This window comes from Ornithodoros turicata, chromosome 1 (assembly GCF_037126465.1).
Source record: "Ornithodoros turicata isolate Travis chromosome 1, ASM3712646v1, whole genome shotgun sequence".
NCBI lineage: Eukaryota > Metazoa > Arthropoda > Arachnida > Ixodida > Argasidae > Ornithodoros > Ornithodoros turicata.
The window spans coordinates 193,176,985-193,192,600 of record NC_088201.1 but is presented as its reverse complement, the minus strand read 5'-3'; the positions used below and the strand labels follow the sequence as shown (position 1 = coordinate 193,192,600).

The window sequence follows — 15,616 nt, the reverse complement described above, 5'->3', positions numbered from 1 at the left end:
TCGATAAATCCGGATTTAAAAGCGGATTTGATTTAGGTCCGGAAAAACAAATTCGGATTTAAAAGGATTTGATTTAACGTGTCAAAATTAAATCCGGACTTGATTTACTACCTTCAGAAAAAATGCGGATTTGATTTAAATCCGATTTGAGCGGCCAAATCCGCAACAATGTTCGCAGCGCGACGTAGACAAAATTGGTACAAACGGGCGCACCAGCCCTTTAAAGTGCACCCTGCCGGTAGACGGATCACTGGAACCATATCACCAACTAATCCGTCAGTTCAGGACGCTTGGCTGTGTTTCGAGCGCGACGTAGACGAAATTGCTAAAAACGGGCACACCAGCCCTTTAAAGGTCAGCTATGCCGATTTCCCGATGTGTTGAAACGGTTGTGATATTCAAAACGAGCACATCCAACTGCCCCCGAAACGCACCTTCGTTTCTCAATTTTGTCTTCCTATTGCGAAAATTAATTAATCAAAGAAACCAAAACAAGCCATGGGCGCAGCCATTTTTGTGACGTAGATGGGATAAACCTGCTCCATCTACGTAGATAGAGAATCGTGCGTCTGATTGGATGAAAGCTGAGGCTTTCTCTGACTTCCCTGGCGTCTTCTTCTGTTTGCGAGGAAATCCAGTTATGGCCGCCGGCTACGATGAATGTTTCGTCCGAGGTAATCCCGAGACCTATTGAACGATGGAAACAACAACCGCGAACTCACCTCAACATCATTTTCGGCGTGAAATTGTGATTGTGTGCTCGAGAACTTCGCAGTTCAACCGTTCAGCTGCCATTCACGTCAACCCGTTTGTTCCTTTTACTACACGTGCAGGAATGGGAGCGATTGAGCAACAACGTGAGACTTGGTGATTGTTTGAGCATATACCTGCAGAGGACTGGTCTTCAAAGAAAGAAGGCCGTATTTCTGCCGATGCACATCACGCGATTTCCAGGCTTGTTACACGAGATACATATATTGTGCAGCATCATAGCGCGACTGCAATGAACGACGTAGGAATGTATTGTGACCACTCGAACTGCATTCGTTGAACCATTCGTCGGTTATATGAAAGTGCTCATTAGAGTTGCCCCGCACAAAAAGTGTTGGATGTAGTTTTGTAGTGTGTTGTTTATCTCGTAGAGCGCATCGCGGCATGTAGGTCGAGAGCCCTTATACGTATTTTTTTGCATGTTTACTTGACTGTGCGCATTGTTCTATACCACACAGGCCATATTTCATTCGTAATAGTTTCGCAAATAAACACGTACGGGTCGATATCATATTGCTTTTGAGTTAGGCATAGTGTCTTCAGATCAGGGTATGTGTATCCTGTTTGCTGGGCCCAACAGATGTTATTAAGGTTAGTGCAACATTTCCCACTTCTTGAACCATGCTAACATTGCCAGAATAAGGAACATTACACTGTGCTGTGTATTCCACACTCAGTTGTCTCGCAACGTAAACCCCCAATTATTATATTGGGTACTCCACATGTTCAACCAGTCAGCACTTCCCATATCCTATTTTTTTTAAACATGTGCTTAAAATTGCACAACTGCCACTCAAGTAACTTTGCTACCAAATTAGTCAGTGACAAAAGGTATACAGGGTGCCCCAGAAAACGTGTCATTGAATTATAATAAAAAAACTACACCACCTAGAGTCATGCGGTCAACGGCATTTGTTCTTACTGGGTTTTTGCCACCTCCTCATGTGAATGTCGTGTAACGTAAGTTTAATTATGTAAATTTTTGCGAACTGAACTCGGAAATTTGCCTAGTAAATGTCGCTCTTTTACCCCACCAATGTGAAGAGCGTGTCTAATTTACTCAAATTAATGATAATTGACAGGGATATTCAGGAGCTATCCCACCGGAAAAAATAGCCGAACATCATGCTCTACGGAGGTCGCACAGAATAGCGCACGATGAATTTTTCAGCGCAATCTTTGTCGACGAAAGGAGGTTGGAAACCCAGCCCACCCCGGCATCGCAAAAAGAGATAACGCAGGCATGGCTTATCACGTCCGACTTTCGCTGGGATAATGCTTTCCCTCTCCCAATTTTAAGAACTGTTACTTTTTCTACTATCACTCTTTGGGCTGGCTTCGGAACCTCCTTTCGTCGCACTGCGAGCGATTGCGCTCAAAAAGACATCGCGCGTTATCGTCCGGTGCTCTGAAAAGCATGATATTCGGCTATTTTTTCCGATGGGATAGCTCGTGAATATCACTGTCAATTATCATGAATTGGAGTGAATTCGGCACGCTCTTCATATTGGTGGGGTAAAAAAGTGACCTTGCCTTAGCAAATTTCTGAGTTCAGTTCGCAAATATTTGCATAATTAAACTTGGGGTACATGACATTAACTTTACAAGGTGGCAAAGACCTAATAAGAACAATTGCCGTTGACCGCATGATTCTAGGTGGCGTAGTTTTTTTATTATAATTGAATGACACGTTTTCTGGGACACCCTGTATGTACTTTATCACAAATTTAATAACCTTGGTGGAAATGGTTGATGGTGTCCTCTGCCTTGTACGGTGCACTTCATAGCAAAATACACATTAGTCCAAATGTTTTCCTTGTCCACAAATGCCCTGTCAAAGCTGAAAGACTCTTATCAAAATGGGGAAGCGGGCTTGCTTGTCCAGAGAAACAAATATGAAACTGCAGTGCTCAACGTAAATAACTGCATGTTCAGCAACTAAGGCTGGTGATGCCGAAGACCTAATATTTCTAGGTTAAAAGGAACAAAGGAGAAAAGACCACTGCAGCGTATTAATGTTGTTGCAAAAGTATAACACCACAAAATTTGTGTGAGTCAGTTGGTGTATTTAGTTATGTTGGTCACCTCCTGCACCAATTTTTAATAAGATTCAAATGCGTTGCTACCAACCAGGACCTAAGCCTGACCTATGATGTAATAATAATAATAGTATCTATCTATGACCTATATGGACCTTCACCACTAGTTTGGTCTAGGTTTCACACGTGGCTTCTAGTGAAATTCGAAGCTGCTCTGTAGAGCTGACAGGAGACTTGCAGAGTAGAGAATTTTTTATTTATATTTTCCAAAGAACATGTAAAAAACAATGTGCTGTACCAACTGTATTCAAAGAAATACAAATATACTTTGTATTAGCTATGTGCATATTAGCAGATTACAGGTGACCGATGACACACAATGGGCGTCAAGGGAGAGAACACAAGAATACTACCACTGCATGCACTGTCCTGAAATTCTAAGTCACCATTTGTCAGAAAGCAATGACCACGCACAGCCTAAGGATCATATTGAGCTCCTTCCATTATTCTTTTTATTGACAACATGTTGGCTGCCATCCAGTCCATGAGAGTGACCCTTATCGTTGAAAGAACAGTTCAACAGCAAGCGAGCTGGTGATAGTGTCCATGATGGCGAGACCTGAAGAGGAGATACAAGAAGGGACATAAACACGCTATGTTGAGACATTGTGTATGTCCCTTCCTATCCCTCGTCTCAGGGTTTTTCGCTATGGACCTTCATGATGTTTCCTTCCGGAAACTTTACATATTTTTATGTACAATTGTGAAGGTACAAATCACACAGTACTTTTCTTGAAACAAGAATCCATAGAAGGTACACAGTCATCTTCAGCATTGCACACACCTATGGTACATGTTAATCACTTTGGAATGTCACAGACATGTCATGGAGGCCGGCACATGATTAGTGGTGTTGAGCAGACAACGATTTGTCATATTTTAGGCACAAAAAGCAGTTTTGGCACCTGCATGTTGAGACAGATGTATCTCTACATACTTTGCCATGACACAAATATATGAAGCAACAAATGTACCCTCTACTTTATTATGGTTATTAGTCAACACTGCCAAGAATGTGGGAACACAGTCTTGTACAACCTACACTCTTCAAAATGACCTTCACACACGACACACTGTAGGTCAACGAGACTCCAGAATGATGTCCTCTCCCTCCCCATTGGCTGAAAACATTTTCTTTTACTTTGCATAAGGGGAAGTTAGTACAAGAAATGCACACGTTCCTTTTTTGAGCAAATCAGTATTCAGAGCGTTACCATACTGTGGTGGACCTGCAGTGCATTACGTGGTACAGCACATACTGCAAAAAATTCATGTCCCCCATTCTAATGACAGTCTTCTCCAGTTTTTCAAACTGCCATTTCCCATAGTGCTTTATGGTATGACACAGCATTTCTAAATCTTTACTATAGTTTACCGATTGTAGCAGAAAAAGATACCACTGTTTCCGATCACAGGACGCAAGCCATAAGTGCTATAGGGCAACAGTACATGCTGCTGTCTAGCAGTTGCTCGTGTTTGGACATGGTATGGTGCATGCAGGGTAAATTCTATGGTTAAAATATCCGAACGTGAACAACTGTTAGATTACATGATGTAGAATGCTCTATAGTACAGTAAAACCTCCAAAGTCGGACAACTCCCCATGATTTCATTGCACGGGAAGGCTCCCATTGAAACTACATGGGGACGAAATTCTCTATGTCGGACACCTCCCTATCTTGGAAGTAGGATAGGGTTTTCCCTGCAAAGTCGGACAAAACCCTGACCAAATTACCTCAATATCGGCCCATCTTTGCACCAAAAAGACCCAAAATGAGCCAGTGGCCTTGACTTTTGCCCCTTTTTTCCCCTATACTAGTCTCAGCATTTTGTTGCTTTAGCTTTTAGAGTCCAAAAACAAGTGCTGTCAGTCTACATTGTAATTCTTTATGTGAGCACTTGTCTTCAGTTTGTCTAGAGCCTTTGAACGAGCACTGCACCAAAGCTATGAGAAGTGGCTGACGCTTCAGAGACAAGTCCTTGCTGCTCGAAAAGCTCCAGAGGTAATGCCATTGAGTAGAATCTGAACGGAATTGAATGTATTAAAATCAGCAATAATTATCAGTGAAGAGTGGGTAGAGGTACCACTACCAGGCGCCACCACCAGGTACCACTAAGGACCTTAAATTGAAGAAGGAGGACATTTCTCACAGCTGTGATCTCTTCCATTTTTTGTTGCCGTCATATTCTGTAACTCGGACACTTGTATAAGTAGGAGACGCTTCGGCTGCACTGCGGGTGTCCAACATAGGAAGGTTTCACTGTATTTATGTTCCGTGTCATGTGACCACAAACAATATATGCTTTTGCTCATGCTGCACAGCAAGGCGAATTGAGCTGCATGTGAGCATAATAACATGAAACCCGAGGCGCGGAGGAAAAGGCATGACTTTACGGTCTCTGTGTCAGTTGTTTCATGTTGTAATTGCGTACCAGCTAGCCTGTACCTGAGAATAGGTTTGATGCATTTTACACATGCAGTATGTGGTGTGTTGTGATAGTAATGCCACTGCCAATTGAAGAATAATGCTCCAGGTGGATTGTTTCGGTACAATCTTGAACTATGCATACCAAGGGGTAGGGCATCTGCGTGACAGGTTTACCTGGAAGTAAGAATGTAAACGTTAGCTGAAGTCATTGAATAATTAACATTATCAATATACTGCTGCAGATGATACAAACAATACCACACAAGATGCTCAGATATGTTCTGCAGGAATGTCTCTGTACTCACAATATTAGTACAGCAGCTACAGAAAGGCATAAAACAAGTGTTGGTATACATGATACCACTTGAATGCAACAAAAGCTTCTGCTGCACTGCCAGAACACCACTGCGGACAGATTTACCTTACTTCACGTGAGAAAAAGTATGTACTGTTGCACACATGATGCTGTTTGAATGTCTCGAAAAACATAATTTATGACCGAAAGACATCAACTGGAAGATTTCGATTTACCTTAGTCAAAACTGAGAAAAAATATGTGCTGTTGCACACATGAAACTGCTTGAACTGCCCTTGAGCGCTCTGGAAGAACACCTTATTTGTGACCAAAATACAAGAGCTGTGCCAACATTGAATTTATACCTTACTCAAAATACACAAGATGTGCTGCCGTGCATATGATACGATGATACTGCTTAAATGTACTCTGAAAGCGCTGGCACCTCAGGCATGGTTGCTCTAAGCTAGCGAGCAACAGCAAGGGTATACGAACACAAGAAGTCGAGCACAAGTGATGGAATGCAGTTGATTAATCAGAAAATGAAATGTCTCAGTACCAGGTGTCACTTTTCCGTCAACAAAAACAGATGAACTTTGAAGGGGCGTCTGGTTGGCACTGGTGACAGCTTTCAGCTTGAAACCCAGACGGCGATAGTTGAGACGTGGAGTGCAAGCTTTTCGGTGGTGCAAGAATGCCTGCGAAATCATTTAACAAATAAGGCAATTCCAAATCTGTACTGAGAATACACCCGCTGGGGCGTAATCTCCAAAGGATGAAGCAGTAACTGACAGATAGCGTACTTTTCTCTTCTACGTGATGCAATTTGCACCGCATGACTGACTTGTCTAACATTAGGCGTCTTACCTTTATCTGCTGCCTAGTCCTGTCCCTGCAATCTCCTGCTGCAGATAAGGTTGGCACAGCATCCCGGACGAGACATCTTCGGCTTCTTGTGAAACAAGTTGCGTATTGCTTCCGTAACATTCGTATGAGCCAGATGAACAGATCAAATCGCTGCTTTCGAATGTGGCACCCAGTCGGAGTTGTAACCGATTGTTGCAGTCAATAGATTTCTCTCGCGCCTTTCGGAAAATTGTGGTTTGAAACATTGGAACTGCATGCTGAAGTGTTCTTGCAGACGGGAGCAAAATGCTCACGCATTCTCGGCACGCAGCACAGAACGCGAATCACACCAGGAAGTCTGTACTGGCCTAGCAAATGCTTTGCAGTCGAAGCAAAACTCACGTTCCTCGTGGGTCCAGAAATATACTGGCTCCCTAACAGCGAACTGCTTATCACTTCCCCAATGTGAATCTGCGCAGCAGACGGCTCGGGAGAAGAAACTGGCCGGCTTGGCGGAAGAAACCAAGCCAAAAGTCATGCCAAGCTGGAGCGCGGGCAGACCACGAATGTGTCGTCGACACAGGGTTTGCGGGCCACAAGACGGGATGTCAGTGAAACTAAAAATTTAAAAATAAAAAAAACACTTTTTCGGAAAACCGCGAGGAGTTTGGGATAACTATTTTGCATACATAATCAGTGTTCCCTTGTGAACACATCGTGTGAGTACCATTCCATTCTGTAACACTCGAAAATCGGCGTAGCTCAGCTTTAAAGTGCACACTGCGTGTAGTTGGGTAGCTGGAACCATATCACCAACTAATCCGTCAGCTCAGAACGCTTGGCTGTGTTTCCAGCGCGACGGAGACCAAATTGCTAAAAACGGGCACACCAGCCCTTTTAAGTGCACACTGCGTGTAGTTGGGTCGCTGGAACCATATCACCAACTAATCCGTCAGCTCAGGACGCTTTGCTGTGTTCCCTGGCGACGTAGACGAAATTGCTAAAAACGGGAACTTCAGCCCTTTAAAGTGCACCCTGCCGGTAGCTGGATCGCTGGAACCATATCACTAGTGCCTTCATAATTTGCCCACGTCTCGTAAGCGTCATTTGACCTCATTTCTGAATAATCTCACTCTACACTACTACATACTACACTACATACACATACTACACTCATACTGACCTCACACCCCTCAGGCCTCACCAGTGACTTCACTCACACAGACCTGGCGCCCCTCAGACCTCATGAGTGCACTCACAGTAGACTTCATGAGGGTAAGACCTCATGAGTGCGCTCACAGGAGACCTCATGAGGGTTAAGAACCTCATGAGTGCACTCACGGATGGCCTGATCGCGGGCTTGCCCTCACTCACCCTCACCTCAAAGGCGTGAGGTGAGGGTGAGGGGCACTCATGAGGGCCCTCATGAGTGAGTTCGCCTAGCTATGATCACATGTGTACTTTTAGAGCGTTTTGTGTTCCTGTACGTGATCAATACATTGTACCCCACTAATTTCTGGTTGGAGCGGCACCGTCTCAGTTAAATTGTCATTTCAGTAAAACAATGAGTCATTTCAGTAAAACAATGTAGTCGGTAACATCAAAGGGTAAGAATGAATAACCGAGGGATTTATTGTAGCTTTTTTTTCTGTTCCTGATATAATGAAACCGACGTATTCTCACTTATAAGGTCGCTTCTCGGATGGAGGCGGCTCGGTAATTTGCGAAGCTCCGGTACATTACATCCGCATAAATTCTGTCAGTAGCTGTCCTGGGACTCTATTGTCCTTCGTATCGACTCGTCCGGAGCTTCAGGATTGTTTGCACTTGAAACAAGCAATCTCCCCTTGCAGCGATGTTATATGGCATTGTAGCGCCCTCTGTGGACGCCATCACAATGACGACGACGTAATAAACGCGCCGGTCAGTTGTCACCTGGCAGGTGCACAGCACGGACCTATTATCTGCTAGGTAGACACAGCATGTAAGACGGGGTGTCTGCTGGTGAAAGGGGACTACCTCCGTAGATAGTGCTCCGACTTGATGACAGTACGTACATCAATATTCCTTATTACGTTACAGGCAATTCCTCTACGCCTCACACAGTTGCTTTGTGAATGTAGGTTTCTGCGTGTTTCTGCGTTTCTACGTCTGTCGAAATATGTTCTTCCACTACTTCGCTTCCGTAGCAGGTGTTGTTGTTTAAGCGTATTACTCTTGATTAACTCTTCCTTTTAAATGTGTTGCAGACCTGAAAGTAGAATCGGATATTGCACCAAAAATCGAATGTTTCCCGTTTTCGGAAATTATACCGTGGGGTTTTGAATATATATACTGTAAGGGTACATGTTTGTTCACGTAAGGTGTGAACAACATACCTTCTGGGAGGAATAACATTGCCGTTTGACATTTATTTATTTCGCCAAAACAATGAATACATACAGGAATATAAACATAGAAGAACCAGAGGGAGTACTCCCGGTTAAAGGTTCCTCGTCAATAGCTAAATGAACGTATTTTAACAGAGCACAATGATAATGTAATCGAAGTCATGCGCACCAAAACAATTTAAGACGATACACTTATATCATCGTCAACAAAAGCAAGCGGAATGGAGATGAATGATGCATAAAAACGAAGACATGGTTACAAACGAGATGCATTACGAAATAACATATGCTTTAGTTGATTTCTAAATAGCGGATAAGATCGAATGCATGTTACGTCACGTGTTAGTTGGCAGGGTTGTTAAGTAACTTAGTTAAAAGTATCTGAGTATGAGTACTTAGATACTTTTTGTGTATTTTGAGGAAATATTAGATACATTTTCAAACACGCACATCTACCTGTAACTTAGTTGCTTTTTTCCGTAACTTGTATCTGTCTTTTTGAGTATGCGTAAAAACGACGAAACACCGTCGCCGAGCAGGAGGTGGCGCGAAGGGCGCGCCGACACTAGCGATCCTCCATGCGCGTGAGAAGCTGCAGCAACCCGTCGAGGTTCCCCAGCCGACACCAGGCACGAGCTCCACTCCTCTTCGCCCTTGCTGCACGTGCTCACACCCTCACACTCGCACGTGGCATTCCTTGTGCTTCGCCACTCTTTTGGCGGCCTTGACAGTAGTGAGGAGAATGGGCGATTCAAAGGCGTCGACGCCACGACCTACTTAATAAGAGAGCGACCAGATCACTTTCCCAAATCCCTATGGAGCGGCTGTCCGCGGGACCTCCTCGCCGTTTCCTCCTCTCACAGGTGAAACGCCCGCTTGGCGCGCTGCCCACATTCCCTAAAACAGGGGGACTCCGCATTGGGACATGTGACGAGATGGTGTTCGTATTGACTCGTGTACATCTTTCCGACGTCCATATTGATTTGTAGTGTACAACATCGACTCCTGTACCCGTTTTGTCGGGGTATACTTTACATGGACGCCGTTTATTTCGTTTTCTCGTGCGATGGTAGAAGTAGCCATAAGCATATGCAGTGCGTGACGCGAGCGCATCTCATATTGGTACACAGCACAAGGTACTTGATTTGATACCACGCCGTCCTTAAAAAGCAAGTTCCCCCATACCTGGGAGAACTTGGGAGGTACCCGGGTTCGAGTCCCAGAGCTGGATGTGCAGTGTAGATTTTTTCCTGGGTTTTCATCAGACACTTTTAGACATATCTCCGCACAATTCCCTTGAAGTTGCCCCAGGACGCGTTTTCCTCCAGGGCTTTAGTCGTGACGTTGCCCACATCTGTGAGACAGACAACAGTGATCTCTTTCACCACCCCCACCCCCATATCGCTGTAAAAAAAACAATCAACTCATTGGTGATCCAGCGGTGGAGACAATCATGATCTGGCACGTGGAAATGCGCGCAGGGACTGAAACCGGAGCGAAACCGAAGACGTACGACTTGGAACCCAAATTTCTTCCATATCCACATCTGCAATCCATCATTCATAACTAACCAAAGCCGCAACCTGAACCGAATTATGTGATTTCGGTTACCGGTTCATAAGAATATGCTCACGCGTGAACGCGATCAGCGTTGGATGCGATATATATTTCTTTAGAACTCTGATTAGTGGCGTTAAACGTGCTTCTGCGACATCCACGCAGCCAGCAGATACCATCCTAGAGAAAACCGAAAAAAAGTACCGGTTCAACTGCTTGGTTACCGGTAACCACAAGCATTAAAACGGCGAGCCTCCTAACTGTAAGCGCTTTCAGAGTTCTGACACTGAACCGTAACCGAACCAATATCCGTTTCGGTTCCAGTCCTTCAGTGATAGACTAAGGCCCGGTTTCACCATCACCAATTAGCATTTGAACCGAGAAAAACGGTCCCTTAACTTGAATTTAACGCTTAACTATGCTACACTAAAGGAAGTTACTGTCACTGGAATATTCATCAGATCACGCAACGCTGGATCTCAGTCCAAAGTTAACCACTGTTGGTAAAAAAGGGCCATAGGTTAAGAGCAGTTCCTGCTGCTCTTCCTGTGGCGATACGCTCCTGTATGCCGTTATTTAAATTTAAGATTAATTTAAAGTTGGTGCCATGACGCACTGAACAAGTGTGTCTGTATGTACACACTTGGTATCTCCAAAGTGAATTGTTGTAGGAAATCTCTTCTACATGCTCAAAAAGAAAAGGAAGAAATGTTAGTAATATGTTAAGGCTGTGGTCTCACTCCCCTCTTAAAAAAGAGGCAACTTTGTACCAGACCTGTAGCTCTCATTTTCGTCTGTTGGTGGTGAAACTGGTGCGATTCGGGAGCTATGATTCTTGACTCGGGGGACCGTCTTTCGATTTTCGGTCAGGCATGCGGTTGCGGCGCCATAAGGCCTGGAACATGCCAATATCTCCGATTATGGGTGGTCTTTGTACGAAACTGGCGCAAAAGGGAGAGCAGATAGCGGCGCACAATTTGTTGCGTTGTGTTGTTCTGTGATACGTGGAGGGTGGACCGTCTCGCTCTTATTGATATATGACGCCGATAATCCGGAAGCGCCTTCAGAAAAACATGAAAAAAATGCCTTTCTTTGGCTACCTGTTTCGAGGTGTTCTAATGTCACCACACCAGCCTAGAAGTGGCAGTGGATGCGCAATTATGCGCAAAACAATTGCTGAAAATTTCAGCATGATTGGAAGAGCACAGCGCAGGTTATTACGTTCCCAAGCCATTCCAAAACATTCCGACCAAACCGAAACTATACAGGATTTTCGGTGGCCACATCGTGGCGGAGCATGTAACTACCGTGTGATCAACTCCAGTATTCTGCGAAAGGTGGCGCTTGCGTCACTTGTGTTCGTAACGTCACGTTGCTTGCGTACTGCTCTGGCTGTGCCGCCGCTGTGCTGCGGGACGCATTCATTCACGCTGTGTTGACACGTGCTGACTGTCGTGTTCTGATTTGAACTGTTGATACTGCGGTTGGCTGCACGTTCATAGTATCGTTGCTGCTGCCGCTTCGCACAAACTGGAACCGCGCGGAAATGACACGGCCGTGCAAGAATCCTCGAAAACCGCGGAGTTGCGGTCGGAAATCAGTCCGCTAGCTGCGTCGGCGGCTGGCGAGAGAGAAACGGTAAGTTGTAACCAAGTGATTGTAACTTTGTACTGGTGCAGTGCGCTTGCTCTTATTTATTTGTTATTCCCCGTAGGCAATCCAAACTTTGGCCTTTGCCCCCCTTGTATGGTCTTAGGCATCAGTGGTCTTAGTCTAGTGTCATTGCCTTGACTCTGGGGGCAGGACTGAGAAGCACCTGTATTACGAGTCTCCCCCGATGATTTTTTTTTTTTTGCTAGTCTGAGGTACAGCACAGGAGTAAAAGGTTGAGGATGGACAGCGTTCTCTAGGTTTGGAACTGTCTTCTGCTGTGCATCTCACTTCGATATTTCATTTCTGCCCATGAGAGCATTGCCAAGTTTTTGTGCATTTTGACTTTTTCAGATTACCACAGTGGTGCCAACTTTCACTTGCGGCTATCCAAGAGCGTACGATGTGATGCGGTTCAGGTCGACCCGGATGTTATCATAAACAATGTATGCATTTACCAATTTCTAATGGCTGTGTTCCATCTCCTCTTTTTCTATGTTTTCTACAGTTGCCTCATGCCGTTGTTTTACCCTCGCCAAGCGAATGGCCGCTTCCGCAGTACGATGAACTCAGCATGGGCATGTTCATAGCAATATCACAATGCCCGTACTAACAGACCTGAAATTTGACCCGTACATTCCTTTAGTCTCACCATATGTTCTCGTCTTCTTTTATTTTATATTTTTTACCTTCTCGAACGTTCTGCGGTCTCGTGAAAAGTTATCGTATAGATTCTTCTCCCACAAAAGTCTTCTAACACTTTGAGTACGTTATGCAAGAGTAGAAAATAGACCAACTTGCGCGAGATTTCCGACCACTGACCTGCTGCAATCGGGTTAGCATGGCACACGGCCAGAGGAGGACAGATGACTGAGACAAATAATGGGAAAGCGCGCTCGTTCACATTCCTTCGGTTGTTGTACCACCTTGCTAATTGTAAAAGAAAATCGTGGGGGAACTCATAAAGCTGTTATTCGAAACGTGACTCTTGTGTGCTTCCTTGTTTGTCTTTCTCGCATTCTCGCAACGTGTCCTCGGCCTAACATATTGGCCTTGGCTCATAATCGTTGTTGTGAACGAGCTAAAAATCGTAGGACCCTATGTTAGCGCCTAGAGAGCATTACATGCGTGTAGTGTGCCTGTGGACCAAATCTAGCGGTACAATGAACAACTGTAGCATTTCGTGCAGCACTATCTTCGGTGCGCAAGCAGCCATGGCCTCAAGGGAATATAAAACTGTAATCGGTATCATCAACATAATTATCGTAATGAACCTAATTATCGCAATACGTTTGAAAAGTTGCACACCTCGCCGCGCATGCTGAATCTATCGGGTTAGTGCAAGTGTCACTGACATCCTGCGTGTTAGATAAAGCTGTTAGGGGCAACAAGCAGACTCCTACAAAAGAATTGTCACTGCTAGGCAATGAATGTAAACACAGAAAAGGCTACGAGCTAATTCTCTTCCGTCACCCAAACACACGCTTTTTCGTGTTGTTCCTTTATTTCTTTTTTATTTTTTGCTTCATTGTTTCTAGTCGAACGGAAGCAACCGGTTTATGCACCAGCTTGCCTGCGTCCTGTCCCTTCGGTCGGCAGTTAGGTAGCGGAGTACCGCTATTCGCTACTCCTCTGAAACGCCGCTACTCATTCCGAAACGTAGCGCGGTACCGCTACCGGAAGGAAATATGTACCTGCGCTGCTGCCAAGCTGCCTCGTAAGATATTTTTTTATGACGAACATGTAACCATGATGAGTAGAGCCCACACAACGCTTAGGCAATAAAATATGGGTTTATGCAGGAACAATAAGCACGAAAAATGTCGATACCAGCTCTGAACTTTATCCTAGGCAGAATAAGAGCGTACAGAAATTACAAAATATCACTTTGGTCATGCCGGATTGTGACACGGATACTGCCGTGTCGAAGTGAAATGGCGTGGAATACGAGTTACTTCTTTTGTCTTGCCCACTAAAGTAGCGGTAGCAGCATCGGACACGTTACCAAATTTGTAGCGGGAATTATTTTTCCGCTATTGGTTAGAAATTTAGCGCGAGCGCTCCTCCGCTACTGACAAAGTAGCGAAAAGAGATGCTCTGTTAGTAGCGCCGCTACGCACAGCAATGTCTGTCGACAAGGAAACGGGTCCAGCCACACACGCAAACACACAAAAGAAAAAAACCGTCCCCGAATCACGCACGTGTGTACTGTATTGTAACGCGTATGACTGAATTCAGGTACCGTCTGCACCATAATAAACATTCGTTATGTAGGCAAGGGGATTTTGTCGGTCAAATCCTTTTTTATGGCAAAAAGAAAAACAAAAGAAAGAGAGAGAACAAGAAACAGCAAATCGTGATAAAATTTACCTTTTTTTGGGGGGGGGGGATTCATAAAATTAGATTAGGCATATGCTGTGGGACTACTCCTGTGTTATGTATTATTTTCTTTCGCATTGCACGATCTCGAAAACCTTCCGTGTAACGTTCCTTCCATCTGCCTACGTCCTTGACTCTTGCAAGTGAACATGTACGCGTCCTTACATATGTGGCTTCCCAGCTAATAGTTCTTCTTATGAAGCCACAAAAACGTGGTAGTTAGTAGTTAGTCAGTTAAATAACTTAGTAAAACAAAAATAAAAAACTTGGTATTTCTGTAACCATGTCAACTGTTTTACATGGCATATCGTATCACCAAAAATGCAACAATGCAATTCATCTTCCTGAAGTTGCATGAAGTTTATGCATAACTTTCCAATCAAGACAATAAGAAAAAAAAAGGGTGCCGCGGAAAATGTGTGATCAACGGCATTTAGACACGACGGAGCTACGGCAGACGAGGACAGTACGGAAAGGACGGAAAGGCACCACACCGCCCTTTTCCGCATTGTCCTCGTCTGCCGTATAGCTCCGTCGCGTCTGAAATGTCATACCAACCCCACACTGCGTTGTTAGACAACGACATTTGTTTGTGTGATATACACTAACACAACTACGCGGGTGCTTGAGTGTCTGCCCCACTTCCCCTCGGAACTTTATCATGCTGGGGCAAGGCCCCAGCAAGCAGTCTATCCAGCTGACACTCAGGACGAACGTTTCGCGGGATATCGTAATGGTCGCGTGCTCAATCTGTAGACAACCTCCCGCTCGTCTACATGCTCAAAACACACGACTGCTCTGCAGCACCTTTACTTGGCGACTGCTGCTCCTCCTTCGAGGATGTACAAGATATTGGATATACATACATATGTTCGGGTGCCTCTTCTGAGTCACGCGGCGAACTGGCTTTTCCTCTTCGTCCTAAAGCGCGCGAGTACAACGTTATGAGTACTTGCGTGTCATAATTAAAAGCTATCTAAAATTGGCTAGCAAACCTGTTCTAAAGCTATACTCGATGACCTTGGGTGTGGAAAAAGAATTTTCGATTTTGGGAGTGAACATGAAAAGGAAATAGCAGTAGCGTGTCATATGCGTCGCATGTTTTTCTCAGGGAAGTCACAGTGACAGTACGTCAATCAGCTACGTGTCTGTGAGAAACTTGCTTTTATTTCGTTGCATTTCTCCATATCGTGCTCGTAG

The 15,616-nt window shown here is 44.7% G+C and overlaps 1 long non-coding RNA gene across 1 annotated transcript in view; it reads right to left on the bottom strand.

The window, feature by feature from the left end:
• The window catches only part of LOC135374570 (uncharacterized), a 151,246-nt gene extending 135,936 nt beyond the window's left edge, over window positions 1-15,310 (bottom strand). The window contains exon 1 of the long non-coding RNA XR_010416966.1: window positions 15,283-15,310. This is a non-coding gene — a long non-coding RNA (uncharacterized LOC135374570). The remainder of the gene's footprint in view (window positions 1-15,282) is intronic.
• Between the last annotated feature and the right edge of the window lie 306 nt (window positions 15,311-15,616).